General features: G+C 38.4%; 1 protein-coding gene across 5 annotated transcripts in view; it reads right to left on the bottom strand.

Annotated features, from left to right (window-relative positions):
• The window catches only part of AUTS2 (activator of transcription and developmental regulator AUTS2), a 1,165,474-nt gene that overhangs the window by 614,234 nt on the left and 537,660 nt on the right, over positions 1 to 13,580 (bottom strand). The window lies entirely within an intron of this gene.

Consider the following 13,580-nt stretch of genomic DNA (forward strand, 5'->3'; position numbering starts at 1 on the left):
ATAATGCTAATGCTCAGGCAGCCTTCTGATCTCAGCTAAGGGTCCTCACACAAGCAAGGCCTATCCCTGACTAGCTTGGGTGGGGTGTCATGCCTTCCCTGGAGTGGCCTGACTTCCACTCTGATGCAACAGTCATTCAGTTCACCTGTAGTTCTTCCACCTAAATGTTCTGTCCCTGCTCTGCAAACCATAGGTAGTAGGAGCCATCTGGTTTACTCATAATTGCTTCCGCAGAGCTCAGCACAATGCCTTACTCAGGATGTATTTTTAAAAAATACTTGTTGAATTTATATATATGTATGTATATGAATAAATGTATTCTATAGGGGGAAATGGTAAATTTAAAATCTGAAAAAATACAGTAGATGTGTTTCCTCTCAATTTTAAACTGTTTCTAATAAGGAAATACAGTGCTGTAAGTACAGACAACATTAGTCTCAAACAAGGATAGTGTGCTCCAGGGCATTCCTAAACGCAGTTCCCAAAGCCAAACTTTCTTCACCGCTTTGTTCCAAACAAGCTCAGGGGAATAAAGGATGGCAGATGTGTGATGTTGCACAATGGCCTTGGTTTAAAAAAATCCTGCTGCATTCTTGATCCCATAAATGGTACACAGGGAGATCCACAGTAGTCATGGAGACAGTTTCTCACAGCAGTGATTAGCCACGTGACAGCATCACCTGTTTTCAACACCCACAGCCTTCTATGGAGCGGAGGAAAGCAAAAACTAGGTTAGGTCTCCACCAGCCTGGAGTCATGCCCCTGGGAGGTAAAATCATTTTAGGAAGAATTACTCCAAGAAACATGGAATTTGTTTTTTTCAGGAATTTTTTTCATCTTGCAAATGATTTTATCCCAGAAGTAGAAGTACCCTCCAAACCTACCTTCCCACCTCCACACACGTATCATCTTATTGTATACCAAAGAAAATTACATACTTCAGGTCCTGGAAAGCTCTGTTATACTCATTTTGCATATATATTGTACATTACTCAGGGAGCTGGGTGGAGAAGAGGGCTTTGTTGTGCATATTTGTTCTGGCTATTGTTTATGCAGGTCTGACTGAATGAGAGAACAGTGGGTATCATTTCAATTTCTGATGTCAACATCAAATTACTTATTTAATTTCATGCCTGGCGAAGCATTGTATAGCTACACGCAGAATCATTTCACTTCATTTGTTATGCTGTGTTTTCATGGCGATTGGCTTGCCTTCCAACTGACAGCTTTAATTACGACATGAATTTGATTGCACTGCCGAGGAATTAACATAATGCAACAAAGCATTTAAGGACCCTGCCTTATAACAGCCCTCCCCCCCCACAAACACATCATACACATAAAGAAACACAGACGCTAAGTCCCTCTCATACATTGCAGGTCCACTGGAGTTTTGGCATTTGCTAGAAACCATACAGAACCATAGAGTCAGAGACTACCCACATTTTCCAACCCACTATTCTCATTTTTTTTAATAGGAAAAATTTGTGCCATTAAGTTGTGATTTCTGGACCTGGCAGAAAAATTTGTAGAAAAAACCTTCTCCTCTGCTTTGCCAACCGTCTATGGCATTGACAGTTCCTCCCCTCTTACGCCCTTCCCAACCACATTTTTCTTGGCCAATTTCCAGCTCCCTTCAATCACAGCTGGTGAATTTGAACAAAAACATCTCTAAAATAAAGAGATTTCTCTTTGTCCAGTTGTTCCCAATAATTTGACTATGGCTTCGTATCCAGTGGGACACTACCCCTTAGAGCTAAAAGGACCCCCACTATCAGACATAGGTAAGAAGTTCTGAGACCAGCAGCAGGGCAGGAGTCAGTTTCACAGACAGCTCATCACATACATCACGTCTCTGAGACCTTGCTCTCCCAAAGGCCCGGAAAAGTCTCAGGCATGTCTGTCTAATTTTAATCTGTATCCAAATATAGATGCAAATATTTGATGGCAGTAACATTTTTCCAAATCAGAAATTCCTTGAGTACCCCAAACCATAGGCTATGACAGATTATACTACAAGAATTCAATGTTTAGAAACATTTTTTTATTTGAAAGATGTTACATTAGTTATACATTTACAGATGTGCATTTAGGAATTGGTACTGCTTTTTCATGTTATATAAGAGGGATCATACAACCAAGAGGTAAAGCCCTAACCCTGACCACTGAACCATTTGATGAAATAGAGGTGATTTCAACAATTTCTACTGAGAAAATGGATCTCCCATTTTTCTTGCTTAAAGAGAGAAGGCAAAAGATCCAAATTATTTAGTAGAAGTATCCAAAGAATCCAGAGAAGTCTATGAGTCAAAATGTAGCTGGATAAGAAAATTTTTTAAAAGGAGATTTTTTTAATGCAACAAAGGCATACAACAGCATTTGAAATAATACCATATACCCATGTTTAGACAAATACTTTCTCTGAATAACAAAAAAGCCTTTGTTCTTATTTCTTCAAGTGGCAGAGTTGCCAATTCATCAATATTTTCAATGTACTAGGTTGAAATTAGAGGTATAGAGAGACTAAGAAACTAGAGTAGGAAAAAGTGTTTGGCACTTTGCTCGAGAAGACAAGTATCAGAAAATGCCAGCCAGCTGACTGTGATATGTGATTTCTGGGCTCATTATAAGAGTCATTTCCTGTTTAACATGGTCTTTTCATTCTGCTGTGTGTTTTTTTTTTTTTGCAGATTTGACCACTGCTCTAGCAATCTCTGCAAATTATGTATCTCGATCTCATTATGTTGCAAAGGAGAGGTTTCTTACAAACACACTCTGCCTCAATCTCCAAGCTACCATGGGTGGCAGGAATTGTAATAGGATGCACAGTTGAAAGACATTTTCCAGGAGGGAGAATGTTGCTGCTGACATTCTAGTCTACAAGTGGATATTCATTAAATGCCCATTCTACTCTTTCTCACTACCCCCCACCTGACTTTCTTTCTATCTCTGTCACTAAGCTATCATTGAAGCTACTCATTAAACTCATCAAGTTAACATTTCTGTGTTAACAGCTTACCTACAGCAAGGGATTTCAAAATTGATTATCCATCTAAAATAGATGTGCTCCATTCATTAGAGATCTACAGAGAGTCCACAGCTACTATTACAGCTCCCTGGGTATGAAACGGGTATGTGCTCCACCCCTAGATGAGATGTGTGCTCTGACCCTAGGGCTAATTTAAATAGAATATTTAAAATTGTTCCAAATCACCAATTGTGCCTGACATCCCTGTCTATCCACCTCCATGTTAATGCTTTTTTCTCTTGGAAGTAAGGGCATAAGGATCATGGCCAAGTACATTTCTTGCAAAGGTCATGAAACAGGCTCATTTATGGATTTTCTGTAGTGTTTTGGGAAACAGTGACAATTTAAAGAACTTGAAATCTTAATCCTAATAAAGGTGTCTTGAGGATATGATTACTAACAGCTGATAAAGACACCAAACAGAATATCTGAATGGGGAAATGAGCTACTGGAAATATTCAAGTAAAAATGGAGGGAGAGTAACAACTTGAAAAAAGCTTCAGGTATGATAAATATGGTCACTTCCAACTTCAATTTTCCAACCCTGTTATAACTGCTTCAAGTTGTCACCAGCTCTCATCTATACTGAACAGACTTTTTGGCTTCTCTCACTGATTTCATGCTTTATCTGCAGTTTTTCATTATAAAGTGAAAATTATAACAAGATTCCTTTCAACATCTTCTAGAGGCTTTTAAAATAATACATTATAGTGGGTTGAAAAGTATCCCCCCAAAATCCAGCACGTGGTTGTGAAGGTTAATTTTAGTCAGCTTCATTAGGCCACTGAGTACCAAGATATTGGATCAAACATTATTTTGGGTGTTACTATCAGAATGTTTTTGGATAAGTTACATTTAAATAGACAGACTGGACTTCCAGTCAAGATCAAGACATAGGTAAATACGGCTTGCCTACGTGCACAACCACAGAAAAAATTACAACTAGACTACAAAACAAATATCACTCAGAATCATCAGAAAAACAAACTGTATGGAAGTCTGACAACCAAGGAATTAAGGAAGTCACATTCATCCAGATGGGTATGAGGCATGGAGATATGGCAACATGTGGAGAAGCGCAGAGGCACAGAGACATAGAACAGGCGGTTCCCCACCTGTGTGGTGGATAAAAATCAGGAGGGATACCTTGGGAGCAAGGGACCCCAGCCTCACACCAGACAACCAAGCCCAGGGTTCCACTGTCAGAAATATAAGTCCCCATAATTTCCAGCTGTAAAAATCAGTTGGGGTTGGGGAGGTTGAAGAAACTGCAGGATTCTAAGGAGTCTCCTTTTAAGTACCTACAATAGATTTAGGACTTACATAGACTCGCTCCCTCTGGGCTTTAGCACTAGGGAGGCAGCTGAAAAGGTACCAGTGGTATGTGGGGAGAAATTGAAGTGCCTGGCATCAGGGTGAGTGCCAGGGGTCAGCTTCCTCCCAGACAAAACTGCAGAGGCTAGGCATGGCACTGCCTTCTTTCTGAGCCCACCTGCACACACAGCCACAGAGCAGTGACTGTGTGTGGAGACTCCATCAACCTAGTTCACACAGGCTGCCCCACCCTTGCAATTACCTAAGGTTCCGCCTCATCCAACTTACTGGTGTGCTTTTCTACAATAGGCCATGCTACTAAAGACAGGGAGTCAAAGCACTCTAGCTATTACATAGAAACAACACAAGGAGGCTGCCAAAATGAGGAGACAAAGAAATATGTCCCAGATGAAAGAACAGAATAAAACTCCAGAAAAAGAACTAAACAAAAGGAGATGAGCAATCTATCAGATGCAGAGTTCAAAACACTGGTTATTAGGATACTCAAGGAACAGTCGTTGGGTACTTCAACAGTATAAAAAAGACCCAGGCAGAAATGAAAGTTATACTAAGCAAAATAAGAAAACTTTACAGGGAACCAACAGTAGAGTAGATAAAGTCGAGAATCAGGTCAATGATTTGGAATATAAGGAAGCAAAAAACAACCAGTCAGAACAGCAAGAAGAAAAAATAATCCAAAAACACAAGAATAAGCTAAGGAACTTATAGGACAACTTCAAACATACCAACTTTCAAATCATAGGGTGCTGGAAGGAGAAGAGAAAGAGCAAGAAATTGAATACTTATTTGAAAAAATAATGAAAGAAAACGTCCCTAATCTGGTGAAGGAAATAGACAATTTCAGGAAGCAAAGGAATCCCAAACAAGACAGACCCAGAGAGGACAACAAAAGACACAACAAAATTAAAATGCCGAAGGTTAAAGATAATGAGAGAATCTTAAAAGCTGCAAGAGAAGAGCAGAGGGCTACCTACTAAGAAATTCCCATAAGACTGTCAGCTGGTTTCTCAAAAGAAACTTTGCTGGCGAGAAGAGACTGGAAAGAAGTATTCAAAGTAATGAAAAGCAAGGACCTACAACCTAGATTACCCTGTCCAGCAAAGCTAGCATTTAGAATTGAAGGGAAGATAATAAAGTGCTTCCCAGACAAGGTGAAGCTAAAGGACTTGGTGCACCATCACCAAGCCATTATTATATGAAGTGTTAAAGGGACTTATTTAAGAAAAAAAAAAGAGACCAAAACTATGAACGTTAAAATGGCAATAAATTAACAACTATCAACAATTGAATCCAAAAAAACAAACTAAGCAAGTAAGCAAAACAAAAACAGAATCATAGATATGGAGATCATTTGGAGGGTTATCAGTTGGGAGGGGAAGGGGGTGAATGGAGGAAAAGGTACAGGGATTAAGAAGTATAAATTGGTAGGTACAGACAGACAGGGGAATGTTAAGAACAATATAAGAAATGGAGTAGCCAAAGGACTTATATGCATGAACTAAGGAGGGGGGGATTGCCAGAGGGAATGAATGGTACTGGGGGGAGGGAAGGGGAGAAGATTGGGATAATTGTAATACTGTAAGTAATAAAATATATTTAAAAGTAACACAAAATAAAGAAACAGAGTAAAGTATACTGCCCCCTCCCTAATGAGTGTAGTCCTCAACAAATCAGTTTAATAAAACGAAACAAAACAAAACATACTATCCTCTCAGAATAAGAGGGAATTCCTCTGACTGGCTCCAAGCTGGGACACCAGTTTTTCTCTGCTTTCAGATTCAAACTGAAAGAAACATTGACTCTTCTGGTTCTCAAATAGTTCAGTCTCTGGACTGGAACTAACCATCAGCTCTCCTGGGTCTCTACCTTGTTGACTGCACATCTTGAGACTTGTCAGCCTCCATAATTATATATGTCTATAGAGTCCACTGGCTCTGTTCCCCTTGAGAACTCTGACTGAAATAATGACCTTGTTTAGACATAGAGTCTTTAAGTTGAAATCACACTGGATTAAGGCAGGTCCTAAAACAGCATGACTGTATGACTGTTGCTCCTATAGAAGAGATAACAACACACAAAGCTACAAACACGGTAGAAGGCCATGTGAAGATACAGGCAGACACTGGACTGATGTAGTGAAAAGCCAAGTAAAATACCAAGGATTGCCAGAAGCCATGAGAAGCTGGAAGAGGAAACAAAGGATTCTTCTGTAGAGGGTTCAGAGGAATCACAGGCCTGGTGACACCTTAATGTTGGACTCTTACCTTGGAAACTATGAGATAATATATTTCTGTTGTTTTAAACTACGTACTTTGTGGTCACTCATTGTAGCAACCCAGGAAACTAATATAGTACCTAGCCTCCTTACCATAGGCTAGGAGAAGAAACAGAACATCAAGAGTCCGTCACAGATCTGGATTAGATTTTCTTCTTAAATACAGAGAAGCTCACTGATTGTGCAGCCTATATCTGTTTCTCCCGTAAGCGTGGCTGGTAAGTATGTGACCATCCCGTGACGATTCACCATTCTATAGCCACACTGGCCTTCTCTCTCTCCCTCAAACATGTCATGATCACTCTGACTTAGGGCCTGAGCTTGTCATTCTTATTGCCTGGAATGCTTTTCCTATAGATCTTCATAAGGCTACCTCCTTTTCTTTATTCAGGATTCAGCTCAAATGTCACCTACACAGAAAGGACTAATCCAATCACCCTAGTTAAAACAGCAGCATAAACTCTTCCACCCCTCATTACTGTTTCGTTTACTTCATAAAATGTGTTACTTCAGAAATAATTTTATTGTTTGCCCCCTGGCTTGTTGTTTGTCTCCCCCAACAGAATGGAAGTTTCATGAGGGCAGTGGGTTCATCTTGTTCACCACTCAACCACAAGTGTCCAAAACTGCATCTGACACATGAAAGGAACTGATAAATATTCCTGTGCAATCAAAACACTGACATTTCCATGAAAACATATACATATATGATGTGTGAAAAGAAAAGGGCATACATGAACTGATAGGGGAAACATGTGGCACAAGTAAAAGAAGAATGGAGAAATGGAATATCCATAATCCTTCATAGGTCTGGATTAGATTTTTTTTTCTAAACTACAGAGAAGCTTATTGATTGTGTTGCCTGTTATGTTTCTTCCTTAACAGCTAGTAAACATTGTACAAAGTAAAACCTCAATAAATATTTGGGGGAGGACAGGGAGAAAGGAGGAGACAGTAGATGCTTGCATGGATGGATGAAAGATGGCATGGTGGAATAAATACATCAATAAAGCCCTCAAAAGGTGGAAGAAAAGAACAAAGCAGAAGAAATGCATCAACTTTGACTGCATTAAATGGGCTAAACAGCTACAGAACAGTAAGATTAGAGAACTGTTTAGCCCAAGATTTATGGTGTTTAATCCCTTTTCACTATTCTCCAAAATGCTTCAATTCCTCCAAAGTCTTGAACACTTAGAAAGTATTAAGTATATTTCTGCCTTCTCTTAACTAAAAACCTGACCCAAATTCTTTCAGAGAGAAAACAGAGTCATATCCATATACTAATTTGAATAAAATATTAAATGAGTTTACTTCCACAGGGTGGTGGGAATGGTTTGTTATAAGAAGTGACACTGAGGTTAGCCGAAGAAAAAAAGAAAAGAAACAGAAAAAGAAAAAGCAAGAGGAAATAGAAGTAACAAAGGTAGAATGATTTGAAGATGCATATTATTTAAGAAAACCAAAGTGGTTCAGAGGGACTACAATACGGTACAAAGATGAGGAAATAGAAGGGGAGAGGAAGGATGCAGAGATACCTTCATACTTCCCCTTCCAGAGCTGCGCAGATAATCCTCAACAATGTTGACTTTGTCCAAAAGATCTTAAACAAGAAGGTTTAATTGTGAGCTCTGACTCTTAGGAAAACAATTCTGGAAGCACTGCAGAGCACAGTGAAATGGAAACAATGCCTGGGCAGATAAAATTACTGAGAAATCACAGGACTCACTGGTGTGAAAATGGTGAGAGCACCTGAAACATCCTTAAGTGTCAAGGAGAGGACAATCATACCCAAACACCTCTCCAGAAACAAGGTCTTTAGAGAAAGGAGAGTAACTAAGTGAATAGGAAAGGAGAAAGGAACAGAGCCTGACTCTGAGACTACTACCTCTGGGATCCAATAGTGGGACAGGGAAATAAAGAGGAACAGGGGTGAGAAAAAACAAGTAAGGAGACACAGACAATGGGGATTTTGTTTGGGAGTAGCTTCATGTTTGTCATGATTGAAATAAGCAGATCTTGTCAAGTCTGCAGTTACAAGGGAACTTAAGTTAAAAGGGGTGGAGAAGGTTGCTAAGGTAAGTTCTAAATCTGATGGAAAAACGAAGAGGATGAATATTTTTGAGCACAGATGATGTGCTCTGAGCACCAAGAACTATGCTATGGGATTCAAATACAAAGTACCAGGTAATCTTTAAAGGAGACCTAGAAGGTAGGTGAAATTACATCCATTTCAAAGATAAAGAAAAACCAAGGCTCAGAAAGAGCAAGTTCTTTTCCTTAAGGTCACATAGATAATAAACAGCTAAACTGCTACTAAAACTTGATGTGTTTGTTACAAATGCCCACGATCGTTTCATAATTTGGGACTTCGTTTTATTTATCAAGAGCATAAATTTAGCTCCCAAGTTCTGACTGCTTCCTCAGTTGCAAAATTCTATGTAAGTCAGAAGCTGTATTTTCCCCCTTGAATAATTCATCATGAACATTGAGATATTCCATTATTCCCCTTAACTTTTTCCTTGTGACTAGTCTAAATAAGTTACTATGTATCCTTGATGTGGACAATCCGAAAGTCCTTATAGATAAATAATCCCTCTGGCAATATGGCTTGGCAATTAGTAATTTAGAAAAGCCAAGCACGTTTGGTTTTTAAGCTTTACCTGTAGATAAAATCCTTTGGCTATAATGAAATTCTTTGCTCTTACTCTTTTGGCCTGTCCAATTAAAAAAAAAAAAAAAGCATCACTAATGCAGTATCTTCATTAGCTACACTTAAGAGAAAGTCTCAACTTTAGAAGCCAAAGCTTCTAAAAATATCATTAAATGTGGTAGAAGACTTCTGGGAATTTTTATTTCGGCTGGAAAAAAAAAAGAATGTGCAAGGTGGACTAACAGGGACCGAATATACTCTCCTACTTTTAGTAGCTTAAGCTTAAGCTACTAAAGAAACAGACAAAGGTATTAAAAAAGGGTTTGCAGAAATTGGACCATAGGCAGCACAAGCCAGTGATCTCAGAGAGAAGGGAAGCAAGTGAGATGATCCCACCTTTGCCCCAGCTTACTGCGTGGGGAGGGTTTTCATGTCAGGGTAGGGTGGGTGGGGTGGGGTGAGATGGGGTGGGAGATGATCCTTGTGGAGCACACAGCATTCCTGAGTTGTGAAAATAAGAGTTGATAATCAAAGAAAGCAAAGGCAGCTTGAAGAGGCAAAACAGAAGATGGGAGAGATGAGAGTGCCATAGAGAATCTTGAAACCTGAGGAAGGTTCTCCTCTAGTCTTCACCTGAGACACATCAACACATTTGTGGGAGGAAAAAACATAAAGTGAAGGGAAAAGCCACTGAAAAGGAGCAGTGAGAATGACCCTAGAGGTCACACATGGCAAGTATTAGTTGGTATTCCCAAAACCTAGAGTGGAAAAAACCCTAATAAAACCATCAAGAAGTAGGCAGAGTATTCGGTACTGGGGAAAAATTAGCTGTAGACTAATTTCAGTAAGTCTTTTAAAAAGGCTGTTTGTACTTATTCCTCTTATTTTTAATAATGTTTTTGCAAAAGTATGTATTTTAACACTAAGCAACACAAACTCAAATTACTTGGTACACTGGCAGGACTGTTACAACCCTAATATATATTTTTAACATTATTTCTATTGTGGTAAAATATACATACACCATAAGTTTGACATTTTAAGCATTTTTACCGCACAATTCAGTCACAATTTGTGTAAAACTACTTCATCACCCCACACAGACAATCTATAACCATAAAGCAATAACTACCCCCCCCCCCCACACACACACATCACGGATCTCTGGTAACTCCTATTTTACTTTCTGTCTCTACAAATTTTCATACTCTAGATAAGTCATACAAGTGGAATCATACAATGTTGTCTTTTTTACATCTAGCTTCTTTCACTTAGCATTATGTTTTCAAAGTTCATTGGTGTAACATGTATGAGAACTGTGTTCCTTCTTATGGCTGAATAACATTCCATTCTCCATATATGTCACTTTCTGTTTATCCATTCAACTTCTGATAGACATTTGTGTTGTTTCCACCTTTTGGTTTTTGTAAATGATGCTGCAATGAACTGGCTTACAAGTATTGGAGAACCTATTTTCAGTACATACCTAAAAGTAGAATTGGTGGGGATGTAGTAATTCTGTGTTTAGCTTTTTGAGGAACTGCCTAGCTATTTTCCACAGTGGCTGCACCATTTTACATTCCTATTAGTAAATGCTGGACTCTTCATATCCTTGCCAACACTTGTTACTATCCTTTTTGAAAAAAAAATTATAGCTATCTTAGTAGATACGAAGTGGTATTTCATTGAGATTTATATTTGCACTTCCCTAATGACTAATGCTAAAGAGCATTTTCCATATGCTTTTTGGCTAATTGATTACTTTTGCACAGATGTCTACTCAAGTCCTTTGCCCATGTTTGAATTGGGATGTTGGCTACTGTTGAGTTGTTCGAGTCCTTTTACATACCTAGGTATTAAACATCTAACAGTTACATGACTTGCAAATATTTTCTCACAATATATAAGTTTTCTTTTCACTTTCTTGGTAATGCCCTTTCATGCACAAAAGATTTCGATGAAGTCTAATTTTTCTATTTTCCTTTTTGTTGCTCATGCCTCTGGTGTCATATCTAGGGATCCACTGCCAAATTCGAGGTTGTAAAGATTTCCTCATCTGTTTTCTTCTAAGGGTTTTATGGTTTTAGCTCTTATATTTGGGGCATTAATTTATTTTGAGCTAACTTTTGTACATGGTGTGATACATGTGTCCAACTTCATTCTTTTGCATAGGGAAATCCAGTTGTCCAGCATCATCTGTTGAAGAGAAAATTCTTTCCCAACTGAATGTACTGGGTACTCATGTCAAAAATCTGGGCAGAGGTGCATGGGGTTATTTCTGGACTCTTGATACTACTCCATTGGCCTATGGTAATACTAGTAAATAGTATTAGTATACTATTACCATACTATTTTGATCACTGTAGATTTGTAGTAAATTTTGAAATTAGGAAGTATAAGTCTCCTAACTTTGTTCTTCTTTTTCAACATTGTGTTTTCTGCTAGGGGCATCATGACAGGCCATATAAATTTGAGTATGTGCTTTCCCATTTTTGCAAAAAAGATTGTTGCAATTTTCATAGCTATTGCATTGAATCTGAAAATTGCTTTGTGAAATACTGACATCTTAACAATACTAAATTATAGGGAACCTATCTGCGTGGAATGGCAAATGTAGCCCAGCCCTATTGGAAAGCCCATAGGCACGTGGCTGCACACAAGATGCCAAACCCATGGATCGGCTCTCCTATGGGACACCAGGCCTGCATTATACCGAGGATGCTGTGAGACTTGCTCTTGCTAAAGCCCCCTCACCCTGAGTTGAAGCAGCAAATACTGCATATCTTTAAAGTAACTTCCTGAAGCCTGTGTTAATTCTCCCAAGGACTGAAGTGTAACCAGACCAATTACTCTTATGGTTCCCTTGCATTTGCAACATTTTTTCCTTGTTAATCTGTAGGAAGTAATTAGTAACATCCTTTCCTTTGCTATCTGTAAAAAGTAATTACCTAAAGCAAACCTGAGCATAATAAATGAGAACCTTCTTTGATGTATGCTATTAGAAAGCCAATAAAAGCCTGTCAAGGCAAGGGTAGAGGCGCTCTCCCCTTGCGAGAGTGGCCGTGCCGCCCCTTTTCCTCCACAGGACTTCAGCAGTGTGTGTGAATTTGTCTCGTCTCATCCACAATATCATGGACACTGCTGGCCAGTGTCCGCATCATTAAATCTTCCTATACATGAACATGGGATATCTTTAGCCAATTTTTTTTGTCTAATGGAAAATAAATTGAGGGCAACCGGTCAAAAAATCTCTATGACTATAATTCTGTGCTCTTGTCCCTAACTTAATGTGGCTTTCATTTATCCACTTTATGATGAAATTATGATGAACTAATTCTGGGAAAATTTCCAGGTCAATAAGAGCTCACATTAAAAGCAAAACAAAATCTCAGAAGAACAGCTAGTTAAGTATTAAGTGTTGTTGTTAGCAACACAGGTAAGAAATACTGTTATAATTTTATCATTATAATTTATAGTTCTATCGCAAAATTAATGAAATATAAACACACAAATAAATATTCATATACATACGTATTAATACTAATAGCAAAGGCTGAGTTAATTGATATTAATATTAAAATATGGGGAGGTGATTGTCTATAAATAAGATATTAAAAGTACTACAGAAATAATACTTCATGTACTCAACTTAATTCTTATAAGAATTCAATACTATATATATCAAATATCACCCTACATCTCACACACTTTCCTGAGAGGTGTAGGAAGGTAGCTGACCCTGGGGGTTGTCTACCTTGGCTGATGGAGAAATCACTCAATGTGCTGCAATGGTCTCCAACCTTCTATGCTATGGACACTTCTCAGTAACAAAAAGTTATGAGCACATTCCTAAGATAAGAGTGTTTATAAATTATAGACATGAATTACTCCTTGTTTATTAAATTGGATATTAGTAAAGTGTAATTTCTTACTTAGGTAAGAAGTAAGTACTAATACTTAATATACTAGATCACCTTATGCACCATAGTGAAGGCAACTGCTTCAGAGCATTATAAAAAAGGAAGATAAGAGACAATGGGTTTTGCTTCTATTATACACCCAAACACTGCTTCCTCTTCTTGAAACTCAGAGACAGAATTGCTATCTTCCTTCTTAAGAATATTATCTCACTTAATCTGATAATGTTTCTGTGTTGATACTATTAATAAAACTTTCTACCTACTTGATCTATTTTACAAGAAAGTTTCCAAGTGCTGCTCTCAGGGGCAAGGATCCGTCATGAATCCTGTCATATGACAGGTTAGGGAAGAAGGCAAGTTTCTAAAGAGGGC

This window comes from Desmodus rotundus, chromosome 1, assembly GCF_022682495.2.
Source record: "Desmodus rotundus isolate HL8 chromosome 1, HLdesRot8A.1, whole genome shotgun sequence".
NCBI classification, from domain to species: Eukaryota; Metazoa; Chordata; class Mammalia; order Chiroptera; family Phyllostomidae; genus Desmodus; species Desmodus rotundus.